Source organism: Schistocerca americana, chromosome 11 (assembly GCF_021461395.2).
Source record: "Schistocerca americana isolate TAMUIC-IGC-003095 chromosome 11, iqSchAmer2.1, whole genome shotgun sequence".
NCBI classification, from domain to species: domain Eukaryota; kingdom Metazoa; phylum Arthropoda; class Insecta; order Orthoptera; family Acrididae; genus Schistocerca; species Schistocerca americana.
In genome coordinates this window covers 130,500,969-130,519,336 of record NC_060129.1, presented here as the reverse complement: position 1 = coordinate 130,519,336, position 18,368 = coordinate 130,500,969, and the positions used below count along the sequence as shown (strand labels likewise).

The 18,368-nt window shown below is 39.4% G+C and overlaps 1 long non-coding RNA gene across 2 annotated transcripts; it reads left to right on the top strand.

The window, feature by feature from the left end:
- Window positions 1-281: 281 nt before the first annotated feature.
- Window positions 282-15,205, top strand: LOC124554086. 2 transcript variants are annotated; one of them, XR_006968236.1, is made up of 4 exons: window positions 282-497; window positions 2,299-2,503; window positions 10,247-10,329; window positions 14,584-15,205. It is a non-coding gene; the product is annotated as an uncharacterized LOC124554086 (long non-coding RNA). The 2 variants fall into 2 exon arrangements; XR_006968235.1 differs by lacking the exon at window positions 10,247-10,329.
- Window positions 15,206-18,368: the final 3,163 nt, after the last annotated feature.

The following is an 18,368-nucleotide window of genomic DNA, read 5'->3' as shown; positions in this document are numbered from 1 at the left end:
AATACTGACTTCCGTTCTTATGTTAATATTATTTACTCTATAATGTTTTGTTTCGAAGAAGCTATCGTCTTTTGTTTTCCTTATACTCTTAATGCATTTGTCTAAAAATAAACACAGCCGGGACGTATCTGTACGCGGCGTCGCCACAGATATGAAGCGCGCACCGCCGCAGGGCCGGTACTACGTTGTGAAACAGCCTGTAGAAGCGCCCTGTGACGTAGCAGGGGAGGCAGAGTGGGGACTCGCTTGCTCGCTCTTCAGTTTACAGACAGACTATAACAACCGCTGAGGCGCTGACCATCAGGAGCGCCGGAGAGGAGACAAATAAGGAATTCTATTGTCTCCATTTCTTGCAGTTCCACAACAGAGTTACTCTTTCCGGCTTTTGGTTGTGTTGTGTTTATAAATCATCGACGTCGAACTTACAAGAGACCATCTAAAGAAATCACATGTACGTGCGAATTTGTCTTCACAAAGACCTTCGGAGTCAGATTTAGGTAAGTAATGAGAAAAATACGTTTTTTTGCAATTACAGTTGTTTCAGTGCGTGTATAACACACACACACACACACACACACACACACACACACACACACACACACACACACACACACATTTCCTTTGACATTTTTATCTTCTCAGTTCTCTCTTTCCACATTTTGCATTAAAGTATTTTCTTATTATCCATTGCGTTTCACATTGTGCAGGAATACTGAATCGTTTAATTCGCATTTGTTGTTGCAGATGTAATAACGATAGTTCTAATAAAATGTCACTGCCGTTTGTGAGGGTATTTAATATTTGGGCGCACTAGTTTCAAAAGTCTGTATATGCCCTAATGTGTTTATTAAGAAGCTTCGCAACTGGCATCTCGTAATTATTTGTAATATTATTATTTTAACACTCGCGATACCAAAGGGGAGGGTGTATTTTATGTCCACCTTTTGAAGATATTGTAAACTCGTTAGGAGGAATTTTAAAAATTTGAAATGGATATTTGTTTTTAATGAAGTCTTCCATTCCATAAATGTTCTAATTTTTTTGGTGGGACATAACCCAAGAATTTGTCACTGTAGTAATAGACGTGACTTTCCAGAATTAATGTCATAGGCCTATTGAATATTTTAAACACATCGGTATCTCTTTAAAATATATGTTAATATGTCAACTACAATTAACGGATTTTTTTAGTGTGGGCTTAAAGTAGGCTACCCTGCCCTTTTGCCTCCTGATGATACGCATTATTGAAAATGTGTTGCTATTGCTAGGTTTAATTTTGGCATGGAAATACATTCCAAGAAGAAACTTGAAGCTACACACATGTCCAGAACAGAATCAACTGTCAATTAGTATGAAGTAAATACTCAAGCTGCAAGTGCTATGTAGTATACTGTACACAAAAATTGTAATATATGACTCCAAAACTAATATGGCATCATTTCTATTGTACTTTTGCTGTCAACTTAATCATTGCTTATGCTTATATGAAACCTATTTTTCTGTAGGCCAAACTCCTGCTGTAGAGGTGGTGATGACCGCTTGGCACATTTTGTGTGGAAGGGGAAGCTGGTCCAGTCACCTCAATGCAGCAAACTGTGCAAAATGCAACAATGACATGTCCCCAAAAGGATTGGAGTACTTCAGAAAAATAATAGATAGATGGGCAGCTTCTTCAACTATTCACCAAATAGTTCCAGCCTTTTTCAGTTGTTGAAGACTTGGGGTTTCATGGTTTTGTTTGGGCTCTTAATCCTCCTTATGAAATCCCGAGCAGGAAGCATGTTTCAGGTGTGATGCTGCCAGTGGCATACACAGCAGCAAAGGTGAAAGTGTAAGACTGTTAGCTGCGATGACAGTTTGTCTGGTCACCGATTGCTGGATATCGTCAGGAAATAAAAGCTACATAGTGGTGACAAGGTATTTTGCTTCTGAACATTTCACTTTTCAGTCTGTGATGCAAGGATGTACCCAATGCCATGGTCCACATACTGCTTCCAATCTGCCAGCATTTCTAATAGACATGACAGATAAGTTCAGACTGATAAAGTTTTTCTTGTTGTGACGGATAATGCAGCAAATATTGAAAGTGGAGTATCTATTTTACGATGGAAACATTTTGGGTTCTATGCATGTACATTGAACCTTATTTTGCAGAATGCACTAAAACATTTCCTGCCAATTCAGCAAAAGATAAAAGCTAATGTAGTATTCTTAAAGAGAAGCTGCCAGGCAACTGAATGGCTGGCGACATTCCAAAGAAACAGTGGTGTAACTAATGTTAAAAAAAATTGGTTTCAGGATGTGCCTGCGAGGTGGAATTCTACTCTGTTACAACGAATAGCTGAAGTGAAAGATGCAGTGAAGACTAGCACCAAGCACTGTGAATTTCGAACAACTGACAGAGGATGAGTGGAACATCTGCTTGGAACGCTGTTGTGTTTTGAAACTAGTTGAGCAGGTTTCAACACAGCTTAGTGCAGAGTCCTATCCTGCTGGCAGCCAAGTAGGTTAAGCAGCTTTTTTTCTTGCTGAAGTGTTAGCTATGATTTTGTGTCTATGTAGGTGAAAGAAGAACACATCTAAAGGCTTCAAAAGTCAAAAAACTATGAACAGTAGTGACTCCTGAATTTTCTGATATATGGTAAATGTTGTTTATTGTATTTAATGAGAGATTACTGGTGAGGTATACACCAGAATATGCATTTGTTATCTTAGATCTTTTAAGTAGTGGATTCAGGAAACAAATCAGCAGCAGTCTCAGTTTAATACTTAGGATATTTTAACAAAATGGTAATTGTGGTTTGGGTACAAGTTCAGCGAATTTCACGTCTCACTTAAAATGGAGGTACATCTGTAGGGAAATACGGAAGCGTCCGATCCCGCCCGTCTGCTTTGGCCCATGACGTCACAATTATGGCAGAAACGACCATAAACCACAATTCCAATATGGTGATATAAAGTCGTTACATACACATTATGAGGACGAAAATACATATAAAAACAAACATACTCACATTCCACAAACAGCTTAATGACACTAACAGAACAAGCGCAGGAAATAGGGGGGTTTTGGGTGGGGACAAACTAAATATAAACAAATTTTGACACCGACCCTCAAAAACCACGCAAAACAACGAAAAAAACCGACATCACAAAACTCCCCAAATACCACTAAACACAATATCATCTGGATTCGGACACTTCCCTTGACCTAAATAGCTCAACAGCAGCTCCTGATCCCATAAATTGGGGTCGAACGCATTCCTTGACCTATATAGCTCAACAGCAGCTCCCGATCCCATAAATTGGGGTCGAACGCATTCCTTGACCTATATAGCTCAACAGCAGCTCCCGATCCCATAAATTGGGATCGAACACATTCCTTGACCTATATAGCTCAACAGCAGCTCCCGCTCCCATAAATTGGGATCGAACACTTCCCTTGACCTATATAGCTCAAAAACGTCTCCCGATACTTTCACAGCCAGACTTTGGGATCGAACACTTCCCTTGACCCGTTATCCTTAAGACATCTTCACATACAGCCGAGACGCCGGAACTTTAAGTAAGCCTCATTTCTTCATGACATACTGAACACTTCATGACTTCATCCAAAAATCCGAATAGTTGAAGAAATTTTATTAGAGACAACGCACTGTCCCCCATCATAGCCGACAACCGAAAACTGTTGACCCTGTCAGTCATATCCATACCTACCAAAGACATAAAAAAAGCAATTTACCAAAATTCACACACGACACCACACTCGCAAACTAAACCAAAAACATCACCTAACACACCACCAGAGAGCACCACCGATCGCATCAAAACAACACCTACAAACACGCCACTCTCTCAAACTAAATTCCGCGCCGTCATGACGTCACACACCACAACAGCCTTACATCACGGGTCAAAGCCGACAGGTCGGATCGGACGCTTTGGTCGACCAATCTGTGGTGTGTGGAGTATATTTGCTGTAACACATTTAGAGAGACTGTGTGTGTGTGTGTGTGTGTGTGTGTGTGTGTGTGTGTGTGTGTGTCAGTCAGACTTCCAGTTATGCCTCCAGAAGTAGTCACCAGCAGCAGATGTCACACAGTTATAATGTGGGTAACTTGAATAAGGTGGTAGTGGTTTGGATACGTATTTGGCAAATTTTACCTTTCACTTCAAATGAAGTTAGTGTGAGGAGTATATTGGTGTATGGTAACTCAGATCTCCTTGTTCCACTTACGGCTCCACAAGTCTGTCTCATTGTCAGATGTTGCACAGTTATAACATAGGAAACTGTAAGGGTAAGGTAGTAGTAGTTTGGATACATGCATGGGAAATTTAACCTTTCACTTAAAATGAAAGTACAGTTGTAGTGTATAAGGTATAATAGCTTAGTAACTCTGATACCTTTATTCCAGTTATGACATCACAAGTCAGTCACTAGCAGCGAAATGTTGCACTTTTATAGTGTGGGAAACTTGAAGAATAAGGTAGTAGTCCTTTGGGTACATTTGACCACTTTTGAGGTAGTGTGTATATTGGCAGACGGTAACTCGGAGCTCTCTGTTCCCGTTATGGCTCCAAAAGTCCTTCACCAGCAGCAGATGTCACACAGTCATAAAGAAAAACTTTAAGAAACAGGTGCTAGTGGATACACGTATGGGAAATTGAACTTTCACTTAAAATGTAGGTACATTTGTAGTGTGCGAAGTATATTGGTAGTCAATAACTCAGAGCACTTTGTTCCAGTCACAGCTCTAAAATCCCTCACCAGCAGCAGATGTCACACAGTTATAATGTGGGAAACTTGAAGAATGAGGTAATAGTGGTTTGGTACATGAATGGCAAATATGACCTTTCACTTAAAATGGAGGTACATTTGCAGTGAGTACAGATGTGTTCAAATTGTTAGTCTAAAGATATTTTTTCCAAAACTTTACATTTATTACACATTTACATCCACATACAGATTACATTTCTACATTCAATACTTTGTATGCATACCTTCGTTCTTAATCAACATATTTATCCTGTTTGGCATAGTTTTTATTAACTTTTCACATGACATTTTAGTATCATTGTCATGGTACCATATTTCCTCTAGTTTCTCCACGAGACCTTGTTTGGTGGTTTTTTTAGTTTTCCTTAACCTCTGTTTCACAATAGCCCATAAATTTTCATTTGGGATCATATCTGGGCTATTCCATGGCCAGGGCAACACTTTCTGTTGCTTTTCTTCGCAGTACTTGGAAACACTTTTGGCTTTGTGGCAAGTTGCCTCATCGTGCATAAGAATGGCATCTTTATTAGGAAACCACTTATTTATTTGGGGGAAACATTCCTTTTCAAGGATTTCTTTATATTGTTCTTGCCTCATTGTCCCTTCAACAGTGTGTAATCTGCCAGGGCCTTTCACAGACATCACACTCCAGACCATAACGGGAGTTGGATGCTTCACACATTGTTGCACACACTCAGCTTCGAACTGTTCTGCTTTATTCCACCACAGTGAATACAGATTCATCACTGAAACTGAAACATACCTGAAGCATGTGTACAAAATTGCAAGTTTGAAAAGTTGAGAATGGTAGCATAGGAGGCCTCAAGAGCCCAAAATTCAACTGTGCATTTCTTCAGTATCACTAAAACATCACAATTTCAAGCCAAAACTCCCAACTTTAGAGATCAGACGCACTTAATTTACCATATCATTGCACGTACCTTAGCCCAGTCCTCACTTCTCTGCTCCTGAAGTTGTTTAGCCCAAAGCAATCTTTTGGTTTTCATGGCAGGTGTTTTTTCCTTGGTCGGCATGCCTTTAAACCACATTCAAACAGCCTCCTCCTCACTGCCGCAGGTGAAACGTCAACACACAAGCCCTTCAGCTGATGGCTCATGTCTGTAGAAGTAAGTTTATGGTTGATTGGTGCCATGTTCGCAAGTTTTTTCACTGTTCTAGGACTGATTTTTCTTTTATGTCCGCATTTTCCTTTCCTGTTTGGCTTGTATTCACCACCTTTCTGCACTGAAAGTTTGATTCTGCTGACATTTTTCTGTGATATTCTCATTCTGTCAGCAATTTCTGGCTGTGTATAATTTTAAGCAAGAAGTCCTACTACAGTCAAAATTTTCTGAGGTGAAACATGTTTTGTCTTCCCCGTAACCTCACTTTCTCTGGAAACTCCATGATTTATTCCTACAGCTAAAAACATGCAAGTTCACACGCTATGTGTCTTGTTAATGTAGCAAGAAGTTGATAGAATGAATAACAAGCTGAAGTATACCACAGAAACATAAAACATTACTGTAAACACAGTTTCAAAGCGAGTACACGGACAAATGTTACCACCTGCTCAAAATTCAGTGATCTGTGAGTTGCTTGGAAGGGAACTTCTGTGGAATCTATCAAACCATTAAAACAAATCCATTATTACTTTTCTCTCCTTATTTAATTTATTTACTTGATAGGCATTTGTTGTTGTTGTTGTTGTTGTTCTTGTGGTCTTCAGTCCTGAGACTGGTTTGATGCAGCTCTCCATGCTACTTTATCCTGTGCAAGCTTCTTCTTCTCCCAGTACCTACTGCAGTATACATCCTTCTGAATCTGCTTAGTGTATTCATTTCTTGGTCTCCCTCTATGATTTTTACCCTCCACACTGCCCTCCAATACTAAATTGGTGATCCCTTGATGCCTCAGAACATGTCCTACCAACCGATCCCTTCTTCTAGTCAAGTTGTGCCACAAACTCCTCTTCTCCCCAACCCTATTCAGTACCTCATCATTAGTTACGTTATCCACCCACCTAATCTTCAGCATTCTTCTGTAGTACCACGTTTCGAAAGCTTCTATTCTATTCTTGTCCAAACTATTTATCGTCCATGTTTCACTTCCATACATGGCTACACTCCATACAAATACTTTCAGAAACGACTTCTTGACACTTAAATCTATACTCGATGTTAACAAATTTTTCTTCTTCAGAAACGCTTTCCTTGCCATTGCCAGTCTACATTTTATACCCTCCCTACTTTGACCATCCTCAGTTATTTTGCTCCCCAAACAGCAAAACTCCCTTTCTACTTTAAGTGTCTCATTTCCTAATCTAATTCCCTCAGCATCGCCCGACTTAATTCAACTACATTTCATAATCCTCGTTTTGCTTTTGTTGATGTTCATCTTATATCCTCCTTTCAAGACACTATCCATTCCATTCAACTGCTCTTCCAAGTCCTTTGCTGTCTCTGATAGAATTACAATGTCATTGGCGAACCTCAAAGTTTTTATTTCTTCTCCATGGATTTTAATACCTACACCGAATTTTTCTTTTGTTTCCTTTACTGTCTGCTCAATGTACAGATTGAATAACATCGGGGATAGGCTACAACCCTGTCTCACTCCCATCCCAACCACTGCTTCCCTTTCGTGTCCCTCGACTCTTATAACTGCCATCTGGTTTCTGTACAAAGAAGTCGGCTTCTGTCAGTTTTCCCATTCGTCCGTAAAGAATTCGTGTTAGTATTTTGCAGCTGTGACTTATTAAACTGATATTCGGTAATTTTCACATCTGTCAACACCTGCTTTCTTTGGGATTGGAATTATTATATTCTTCTTGAAGTCTGAGGGTACTTCACCTGTCTCATACATTTAGCTCACCAGATGGTAGAGTTTTGTCAGGACTGTTTCTCCCAAGGCTGTCAGTAGTTCTAATGGAATGTTGTCTACTCCCGGGGCCTTATTTCGACTTAGTTCTTTCAGTGCTGTATCAAACTCTTCACGCAGTATCGTATCTCCCATTTCATCTTCATCTACACCCTCTTCCATTTCTATAACATTGCCCTCAAGTACATCGCCCTTGTATAGACCCTCTATATACTCCTTCCATCTTTCTGCTTTCCCTTCTTTGCTTAGAACCGGGTTTCCATCTGAGCTCTTAATATTCATAAAAGTGGTTCTCTTTTCTCCAAAGGTCTCTTTAATTTTCCTGTAGGCAGTATCTATCTTACCCCTAGTGAGATAAGCCTCTACATCCTTACATTTGTCCTCTACCCATGCCTGCTTAGCCATTTTGCGCTTCCTGTCGATCTCATTTTTGAGACGTTTGTATTCCTTTTTGCCTGCTTCATTAACTGCATTTTTATATTTTCTTCTTTCGTCAATTAAATTCAATATTTCTTCTGTCACCCAAGGATTTCTACTAGCCCTCATCTTTTTACCTACTTGATCCTCTGCTGCCTTCACTACTTCATCCCTCAAAGCTACCCATTCTTCTTCTACTGTATTTCTTTCCCCCATTCCTGTCAGTTGTTCCCATATGCTCTCCCTGAAACTCTGTACAATCTCTGGTTCTTTCAGTTTATCCAGGTCCCATCTCCTTAAACTCCCACCTTTTTGCAGTTTCTTCAGTTTTAATCTACAGTTCATAACTAATAGATTGTGGTCAGAGTCAACATCTGCCCCTGGAAATGTCTTACAATTTAAAACCTGGTTCCTAAATCTCTGTCTTACCATTATATAATCTATCTGAAACCTGTCAGTATCTCCAGGCTTCTTCCGTGTATATAACCTTCTTTTATGATTCTTGAACCAAGTGTTAGCTATGATTAAGTTGTGCTCTGTGCAAAATTCCACCAGGCGGCTTCCTCTTTCATTTCTTACCCCTAATCCATATTCACCTACTATGTTTCCTTCTCTTCCTTTTCCTACTACGGAATTCCAGTCACCCAGGACTGTTATATTTTCGTCTCCCTTCACTATCTGAATAATTTCTTTTATCTCATCATACATTTCTTCAATTTCTTCGTCATCTGCAGAGCTAGTTGGCATATAAACTTGTACTACTGTGGTAGGTGTGGGCTTTGTATCCTATCTTGGCCACAATAATGCATTCACTATGCTGTTTATAGTAGGTTACCTGCATTCCTATTTTCCTATTCATTATTAAACCTACTCCTGCATTACCCCTATTTGATTTTGTATTTATAACCCTGTATTCACCTGACTAGAAGTCTTGTTCCTCCTGCCACTGAACTTAACTAATTCCCACTATATCCAACTTTAACCTATCCATTTCCCTTTTTAAATTTTCTAACCTACCTGCCCGATTAAGGGATCTGACATTCCACGCTCCGATCCGTAGAATGCCAGTTTTCTTTCTCCTGATAACGACGTCCTCCTGAGTAGTTCCCGCCTGGAGATCCAGATGGGGGTCTATTTTACCTCCGGAATATTTTACCCAAGAGGACGCCATCATCATTTATCCATACAGTAAAGCTGCTTGACCTCGGGAAAAATTACGGCCATAGTTTCCCTTTGCTTTCAGCCGTTCGCAGTACCAGCACAGCAAGGCCATTTTGGTTAGTGTTACAAGGCCAGATCAGTCAGTCATCCAGACTGTTGCCCCTGAAACTACTGAAAAGGCTGCTGCCCCTCTTCAGGAACCATGTGTTTGTCGGGCCTCTCAACAGATACCCCTCCGTTATGGTTGCACCTATGGTACGGCTATCTGTATCGCTGAGGCACGCAAGCCTCCCCACCAACGGCAAGGTCTATGGTTAATGGAGGGGGGGATTGGCATTTATAAGGCAAAATATTAAACTGGGACATTACAGCATTAAAATGAGACATTCAACATTACTTAATTACATATAATAAATACAAAATTTTATGCAATATGACTTATTTTTTTAAGCCATTCAATGGCATTGTCCGTGAGGTTATGTATATCCTCCAGTTCACCATTAAAACCATGCACAGTACACATGATCAAGTAGGCCATTGATTGATTGAGTCCACGTTTGCACTGAGGGTCGTTTGCGAGGCCCCATGTTGTCATCATCTCCCTGCAACTTTTGACACCCGTCCTCACACGGTTCAGCGTAGTCCACACTCTTCTGGAAAGCTTGAAGCCCTCTATTCGTACGCTTGGGTCAGTAACAAGTTTTCTATTCTTTACTGTACTTCTACTCCATAAACTTTCCCATTCATTTTCTGGGTTGAAGGGAAACACCACTTCACCTCAGACGGTTTTTTGGTGTCGGGTCCTGGTGTATGGAAAGGTTTGGGTTTGCCAGTATTTTGCTATATTATCTTGATAGTAGCAGATTTCTGCTGATATCAGATGATGCTATGTTAGACAGTAAGGGTAGCTAATCTATAGTTGTAGGTTTAAGTGCTCCTGATATTATTCTCATTTTTTTCTCTTGGCTGGATATCGATTTTTAATATATGTGCATGCTTCTGGTCCATAAGGTGTACAATACTTGGCAATGCTGTGTACTGGCGCCGAGGCAGAAGTTCTCAAGGTATTTGCGTCACATCCCCAGGTGGTTCCGGTGAGTTTGGCTAGAATGGCATTTCTAGTTTTCAGTTTTTGTTTTGTATCCACTAGATGGACTCTGTATGTTAGGGACCGGTTGAGCTTTACTCCAAGGTACTGAGGATTATCTTCAAGTTTAATGGTCTGGTTATTCATGCAGATGTTTAGCTTTCTCTTGGCTTCTGTCACTAAGATGCATGTTTATACTAACTCTCTTGTCTGGATTCAGTTGTAGATGGCATTTGGTGTATAGTATAGGTGCAACAGGTTTAGGTCTTTGTTCAGTTTCCGCTCTATTTTTTTCAAAATATTTGCTGTGATAAGCTATTGCCATATCATCTGCGTATATAAACTCATGGGGTTGTTTCTAGGATATCCGCAGTGAACAAGTTAAACAATAAAGGGGCCAGGACTGGGTCCTGTGGGGGTCTGTAGTTGAGTGCTAAGTATCTAATGGTTTTGTCAGAGTTACTCTAATTTTTCTTCCAGTTAAACTTTTCTTCGTAAGTTTATGGGTCTGGCTGATCTATCTGAGTTTTTTCAATCAGTTTATAAAGTAGGCCATTCTCCACACTACGTCATGTGTTGATGTTAGATCCAACGGGACAATGCCAGTTTTCTTCTTACTCTGATAGCCCTTTTTGATAAAAGTTTAGGGCAAGGACTTGAACACAACAATTTCTTTTAGGCCTAAAATCTGCTTGCTCCCTTGGTAGGGAGGGTTCTATGTATGGGGAGAGTTGGTCCTCATAAGTCTCTCAAATAGTTTATACACAGTGCATAAAAGATAAATTTGTCTAAAATGTTTGGGATTTTCTGCGGTTTCAGGACAGTGACTACATTGGCCTCTTTCCATATATTAGGTATTTCTATCTGCTCGATGCACTCAGAAGAGTTTTGGCAGCCAGCTTCTTCCTGCCAGTCCTAGATTTCTAAGGAATTCTCGTAGGATTCCATCTACTCCTGCTGCTTTGCCGACCTTCACTCCTGTCAGTGCGTTATTGATCTCTTGAAACTCTACATCTTTTATCAGCTCTGTGTTCTCCCGGTTGTTCTTAGTTATCTCTTTTATCATATGTTCGAAGTCTTTCTTTTCAGATGTTCTTAGATGGATTTTTGTGGTTTGTCGTACGTGGAACACTGTCCGACTGGGTGTCATTCTCATCTGTCGTCTGTGTAGGTTTGTAGCTCCTGCTAATCTTCTTAACACACTCCAGCTCCTGCAGCTATAATCCGTGCTGTCCATCGTTTCCATCCATCTACACCTACATTCTTCGTTCATTGTTTGAACCAGTTGTTCCACAACCTCACAGTTTTCCATCTTCTGGTATTCTTCCAATAATGATTCACACTCTCTCGTCCAGCACAGAGTATATTCTTTCCTTGCACTGCATGGAATACTTTTCAGTGCAGATCTATATATCAGAGTAGTGAACCGCTTATAAGTATCTGGTTGTGGAGGAATACAGTTCACTGTTGTCTCTGTGAGAGTCCGAAGTGTCTCCCAGAAAGCCTGTTTTAGATTCCATCGTGGGATTGGAGGGCTTTGTATGACAGAAATTGATAGACCCACTTCGGCGATCACAGTCGATGCGGCTTCTAGGGAACTTCGGTAATACCTTCCTTTCCGCGTGGAGCCCGTGTCCTGTTGCTCCCCTTGTAACGAAGGTCAAGTCAGATGATGTTTGTGATCCCCATGCCGCTGATGGTGAAAAGGTCACTCAGTCTTTTGGATCGTACAGGAAGTGGAGATCTCTTCCTTCAGCTCAGTTACTCAGTCTTTCTCCTACTTTTAGACCAGAAAACTTAGTGTTAAAAATAAGACAACATCCGACACCAATGCCTCACCATAACTCCGGACATGCTTTACAGTGCTGTTCACAACATTATTCCTCGACTACAGCTGTTGTTGTGGAATGATGGTGGACATATTGAACGTTAGTAGTTTTTTGGTTCTAATAAAACCCCATTTCATTCCAAGTATGTGTGTCAATTTGTACCTCTCTATCTACATTATTCCGTGATTTATTCAGTTTTCAAATTTATACTGACTTTTTTACACCCGGTATATGCAGCCATTTTCCTCAGTTGTCAACTTGAATTATGTTTTATTGTGGAGATTAGAAAATTTCAGTCTTTTGCAAGTTTGCAGTATAGGTTATTTGCTGAGAAATATTTACTGTAAGCAATGTAGACTGTAGAACAAATGCCGGCCGAAGTGGCCGTGCGGTTAAAGGCGCTGCAGTCTGGAACTGCAAGACCGCTACGGTCGCAGGTTCGAATCCTGCCTCGGGCATGGATGTTTGTGATGTCCTTAGGTTAGTTAGGTTTAACTAGTTCTAAGTTCTAGGGGACTAATGACCTCAGCAGTTGAGTCCCATAGTGCTCAGAGCCATTTGAACCATTTTTTTGTAGAACAAATGGTTGCATAAACAGTACACCACAGTATACCACTGAAAATGCCAAACATGAATAGGTGAAACATCTCATGCTCAATAATAAATTTGACTTGCAAAAGACAAGTTTTCCTGTCGTTGAGATAAAAAATAACTAATTCTCATAATTTTGCTAGTATGTATTCTAGAAAGGGTGCCAGAAATGGAAGAGTGTTATCTTTATTAAATCAGACATTAAATATAAGTGTATGATCCAGAAGGATTGGAGTACACATAGGTGGCCGACTGGCCTTCCCCCATAGCAGCCTGAGGTGCTCCAGCATGCCTTTAGACTATCTATTTATGATGTGCAGCTGGTTATAACACTGGTATCAAACTGCATGGTGCACACTTCTAACATGACCTATCCTTGCATGATCTGTTTCAGATAGCAAGAAATTTACTACCCACCTAACTACTGCAGAGGAGTTTTCCCCTCGGTTCTGTGGCACATTTTTCCTCTCTGCGTTTAAAATCGCCATTCTTGATACATTTCTTATCTGTTTTCTATCTCCAAATATGGCTGTATTAATGGGTAATTGTACTCAGACATACAGACATCATCACAGTCTTGCATCCTGTGATATCTAGACTACAAAAACTTAAGAGGTGTAGGACGTCAAACGGGCCGGCTTGGAGCAGGAGAGGCATCTCAGGACATTTTAATATCCAGTGTCTATACTTTTACAAATAAATTCATAAAACTTTGTCAGCATCAAGGAAGGATTCATGATTCACACCCATTGCAGTGGAAGTTCGAAAACATAACAAATAAATTTTTTTTACGTGCGAAATTTCATAATTTTTTCGCTTACTAGTGGCTGCATTTGTTGCTTTAGGTACACATTTCTTCATAAGTTAGAGAGATTCTTCGATGAATTTTGCACAGCATACAAACCATACTTACAGGTGTATGAAACTCTAGAATTTATTTAATTTATGAAAAAAAAACGAATGACCTGTTATATTTTAAACTTCATGTTTAGAAAAAACACAAATTTTCTAGTTAATTACCTCAATTTTTACCACAGTTTTTAATAGATTTCTAAAATTCTAGAGTTTCATACACCTTTGAGTTTGGTTTGTATGCTGTGCAAAATTCATCAAAGAATATCTCTTACTTATGAAGGAAAGTGTACCTATAGCAACAAATGCTGCCATTAGTAAGTGAAAAAAATGATGAAATTTCACATGTAAAAAAATTATTTTGTTATGTTTTCGAACTTCCACTGCTGTGAGTGTAAATTCTGAATCCTTCCTGGTCATGCTGACAAAGTTTTATGAATTTATTTCTAAAAGTATAGACAGTGGAAATTAAAATGTCCTGTGATGCCTCTCCTGCTCCAAGTCGGCCCGTTTGATGTCCTACCCCCCTTAACAGATGAGGGATGATAGAACTGAGCATATTTAAATGTTAACTTCAAATCTAAAACTTCATCAAAATGTAAATTTCTGTGAGTCTACACAGTATCAGCATCTTGCCTCATGTACGGGACCCTACAACAATAACAAACACATCTGTGTCCTGCAGAGAACAGCTATTCACATGTTAACATCCCAGAATTTGTGAAGATGACATCACTGACTCTTATCAGTTTCTTTTGAGATGTGAGCTACTTTGTGATCACACTCTACAGTGTTTTATCAGCATACATCAAGAGGTTTGTAGGACATATGAAATTCATTGCTAGAGACATGCCTTTTACTGTTTAAGTGAATGTTTACTGCTAGTGTGAGTCAGCTGTGTAGCTGCTGCCAGGTTTTATGTTCTCTTCCTAAAGTGTCTTTAGACAAGGATAGATTACTACTTTTCATTTCCTGTTCTTCTGTTTCAGATAACTAGTCATATATGCAGCAGTCTGTGAAGCAGTCTGACAGTGTGCAGAAGTTCTGTGAATGAAATGCTCAGTAGTAGTGATCTGTTTGTATGAAGTGATAAAGAAATATGTTGCAGTGTAGTTGCATATGTAATTGTGTGTATATTTCATCATTGTTTTTGCCAGTTGCAAGATCTGTTTTTGTGGAAATCAAATAACATTGTACAATAGGGGCTAACTGATTGAGGCGGTGCAGCTGCTAATGGCACTGACCTCATGTGCAGGAGGATGGGCTTCACACTGTCCGGCCATCCTGATTTGGGCTTTCCGTGGTTTTCCTGGACACTAAGGCAAATGGCTGGGATGGTTCCTTCAGCATTCTTATAGAGATCCTGTGTGTGTGTGTGTGTGTGTGTGTGTGTGTGTGTGTGTGTGTGTGTGTCATGCTGAATTACAGAGCAAATACTTTGTTGGTCCCACTGAATAGGCCATGGCCAAGTACCTGCTCCATCCTTGGCCAGAGTTTGTACTCAGCATCTTAACTCTGTTTATTCATTCTCTTTGTAATAGCATAATATGTTTTAAACCCTCCATATCGTTGTGGAAAACAGTTGAAATAAAATTGTTATCTCATAATGTATACTCCTTTTTGTTTTAGATACCATTTTTTATTTTAAAATATCTTCCTTTTTTCCCTGTACACTGTTTAGTAATTTGTTGAAAACCCAGGAGCTTCAAGACGAGCACTTACTACCAGTGTAGGATATACTCTATGTACAAGGAAGGTAATTTCCCTCACATTGCGTGGCCATGTATGTCTTAAATTGCAAAGCTGTGCTGTAATTTTGTAAGAATATATTTTGTTAATTTTGGGGCAGGATAGGAAACTCAGCTCAGCAGTGATACAAAATGTAGCACATCTTCCACCTTCTCAAAAAATTTGCTTAATAATTTGTGGCACTACTCTCAGAAAAAACTCTCACTGTATCTTAATACATAATATGGAAAGCTATGAGATACTGTGAAGAGTATGCAACATGTTAATTTTTATAAGGTTTTACACTTACTGAAATATTTGAGTATTTTAGGTGACCTGAAAATGGAAAATAGTTGTATATCTTCTCAAAATATACCATATCCCTAATGCTTAGTGGCATAATTATGATGAAAAAGTTCCTGTGCTGTCTCAGGTCAATCTCATTAAAAGTGTGTCTTATCAACTTGAGTACAGAAGAACTTATGTAATTTGTGGAACTTCATTGTGGCATAACTAAGAGAAAGACGAGTTTTTCTCAATTTGTATGCGCATTATGGGCTTTGTTTTGTTTAATTAGTTTTTGGCCATTGACTTTGAAACATTTTCTACATAGTAGTGAGTACATCAGTTTTATACAGGAAAATTGTACAATGGGGTATTTACCCTTGAGACACCAGTTTGGCAAATTAACCATTTGATAGAGGCATACTTGGAATGAATACAGGTATGCTTCAAACAATAATCATGTCAGGATACTTTGTCAGTGGTATTTAAATAAAAGTGGATTTACTTACATTAGAGCCTACTAGTACTTGTACATACTACATGAACGTTTTTGAATAATATATGCTTTTTCATTTTCAAAGAGCTCAAGTCAATTCAATTTCTGTTATGCTAAGCAACACTGAAAAACTTGGTCAGGAGCACTCATTGCTATGTTGAGACTGTTACATGCAAACTTAGCCCTTCATTTGGAGTGCTTAGCTGTCTTGTTCATGTTGTTACATATTCAGACAGTTAATATCATGATATTAATAGTAAAAAGAAAAAAAAAAAGATCAGAGCTGGCATTCACAGACGAAGTATTTGGAAAAGGTTCATATTATTGCCTTGTGTGTGACAAATAAAAAGCAAAACACGGAATCGACATATAAAGTGTTCTTCAGGACAGAAAATTTTGTTATTGAGAAATTTGCGAAAGTTTATTGCAAATTCGTGTTCCCCACATCAATACTATCAATACACACACTCCCAATCTGGATACCCTAAAAAGGATTAGATCAACAGAGTAAAAAAGCATAGTCATGACATCTAAGGCATTTAAATCTGTTACTCTTAAAAGGTTAACACAACCAGTCATCCGCTGGAATTCTGCATACAATAATGCTAAACGCAAGAGATAGACAAAAAACTGAAGGCTTGGAGAAATTTAATTAGTCATTCTCCCACCAACAAGTTACGATTCTCAGGGTAGCAGATTTCCGATATCACATAAACCTTGGATTAGTGTACTCACACTTTCCACAAATGGACTTTTACAGGAGTAAACCACTCTTATGTTATGTATATTTTGTTGCATTACAAGGCATTACATTTATTCTATTAATTGAACAGCACAAGAAATTGAGCTTCGAATTTTAGCTACAGTATTCAGTTTACATATTAGTTCCTACCGTAAAGTGGGGCTACTTCGCTCCAATATTTAGACACTTTGCACCGATGCCTGAAAATACATAAGCTGAAGTTAACAAATGAATTTGATAATTTTCAAGCAGTTAACCAAAGCACAAAGGAATAATGTCTGAATGAAGAGATCTTTAGATTTTTATTTTATAATGGGTTACACAATTTTTAAAAGTGGGGCAAACTTTCCCATAGTAGCAGGTTATTTTGCACTTGTTGTTGCCCCAGTCTCATTAAAATTTTGAATAACACCTGGTTACAGATGATCCTCATAATGAAAGATCCCAAAGGCACTGACTTCTTTCTATACTGGTTTAATTTGTGGTCCTTGAGAGATCCGTATGTTTTCCTCTTCTTCACGCTCTACTTCCTGAAGACATCTCTTCCTGTAAGACTCCCAGGATTCTTGATTAGAAGAGTCTTGTGTATAGTGATCTTCACTTCTCTTAGAATGCCAAATTTGCTTTCTTTTACGTTTTCCTGGTTGGCCTCTAGGTGTTTGTGAAGCAGTTTCTGCTGGTACACCCACATTCTCCACCATTCTACTTCTGGTATAGCTGCATGAGATACTTTTTCCGGGCGAGACTGGAATCTTCCTTCTTTTCATGTGACCTTTATCTCCAGGAATGTTGAGTGTTTCCTTTCTTTGAAGAATTAACAGAAATAATTATTCAGATCATCTTGTTGCACCTGTCTGTGTCTGATGCGTTCAGACAGTGGTTCAACATTATAGGGAAATATCTCACACTTCCTTGAGCCACTTTCAAGGTTCCCTTTTGCATTTCGCTGTACCACATCAAGAGTGCTTTTCAGCAGAGCAGGAAACTGGTGTTTAGGAAGAACAGCACACTTAATTCCTTCAAGTGTTTGCTTCCTCTCACACAGTACCTACCGCCATTCAGCAACAGTTGGTCTCGTTCTTTTCCCCGGTCCGCCTGCGTCTGAGTCTCGGAATCAGGATCATGAGTATTCAGGATCGTCGCCGTCGGATTCTTAGCCACACTGACTGGCCTCACTGGCACTCAATTCTCTTTCCTACCCCACCGAACCCGCAGTTGTCTCCGTATTGGATATGGTCACAAGCTCAAGCCTTTACGGAGTTCGACAACGTTGCCGTGCGATTGTAAAGGGGCCTGGACACGTTCAATATTTATTGTCAATACTAGTTTGGAACACGTGAGGCAATATTGACCTTACGACTTATCTTAGAAGAAAGATTAAGAAAAGGCAAACCTACGTTTCTAGCATTTGTAGACTTAGAGAAAGCTTTTGACAATGTTGACTGGAATACTCTCTTTCAAATTCTAAAGGTGGCAGGGGTAAAATACAGGGAGTGAGAGGCTATTTACAATTTGTACAGAAA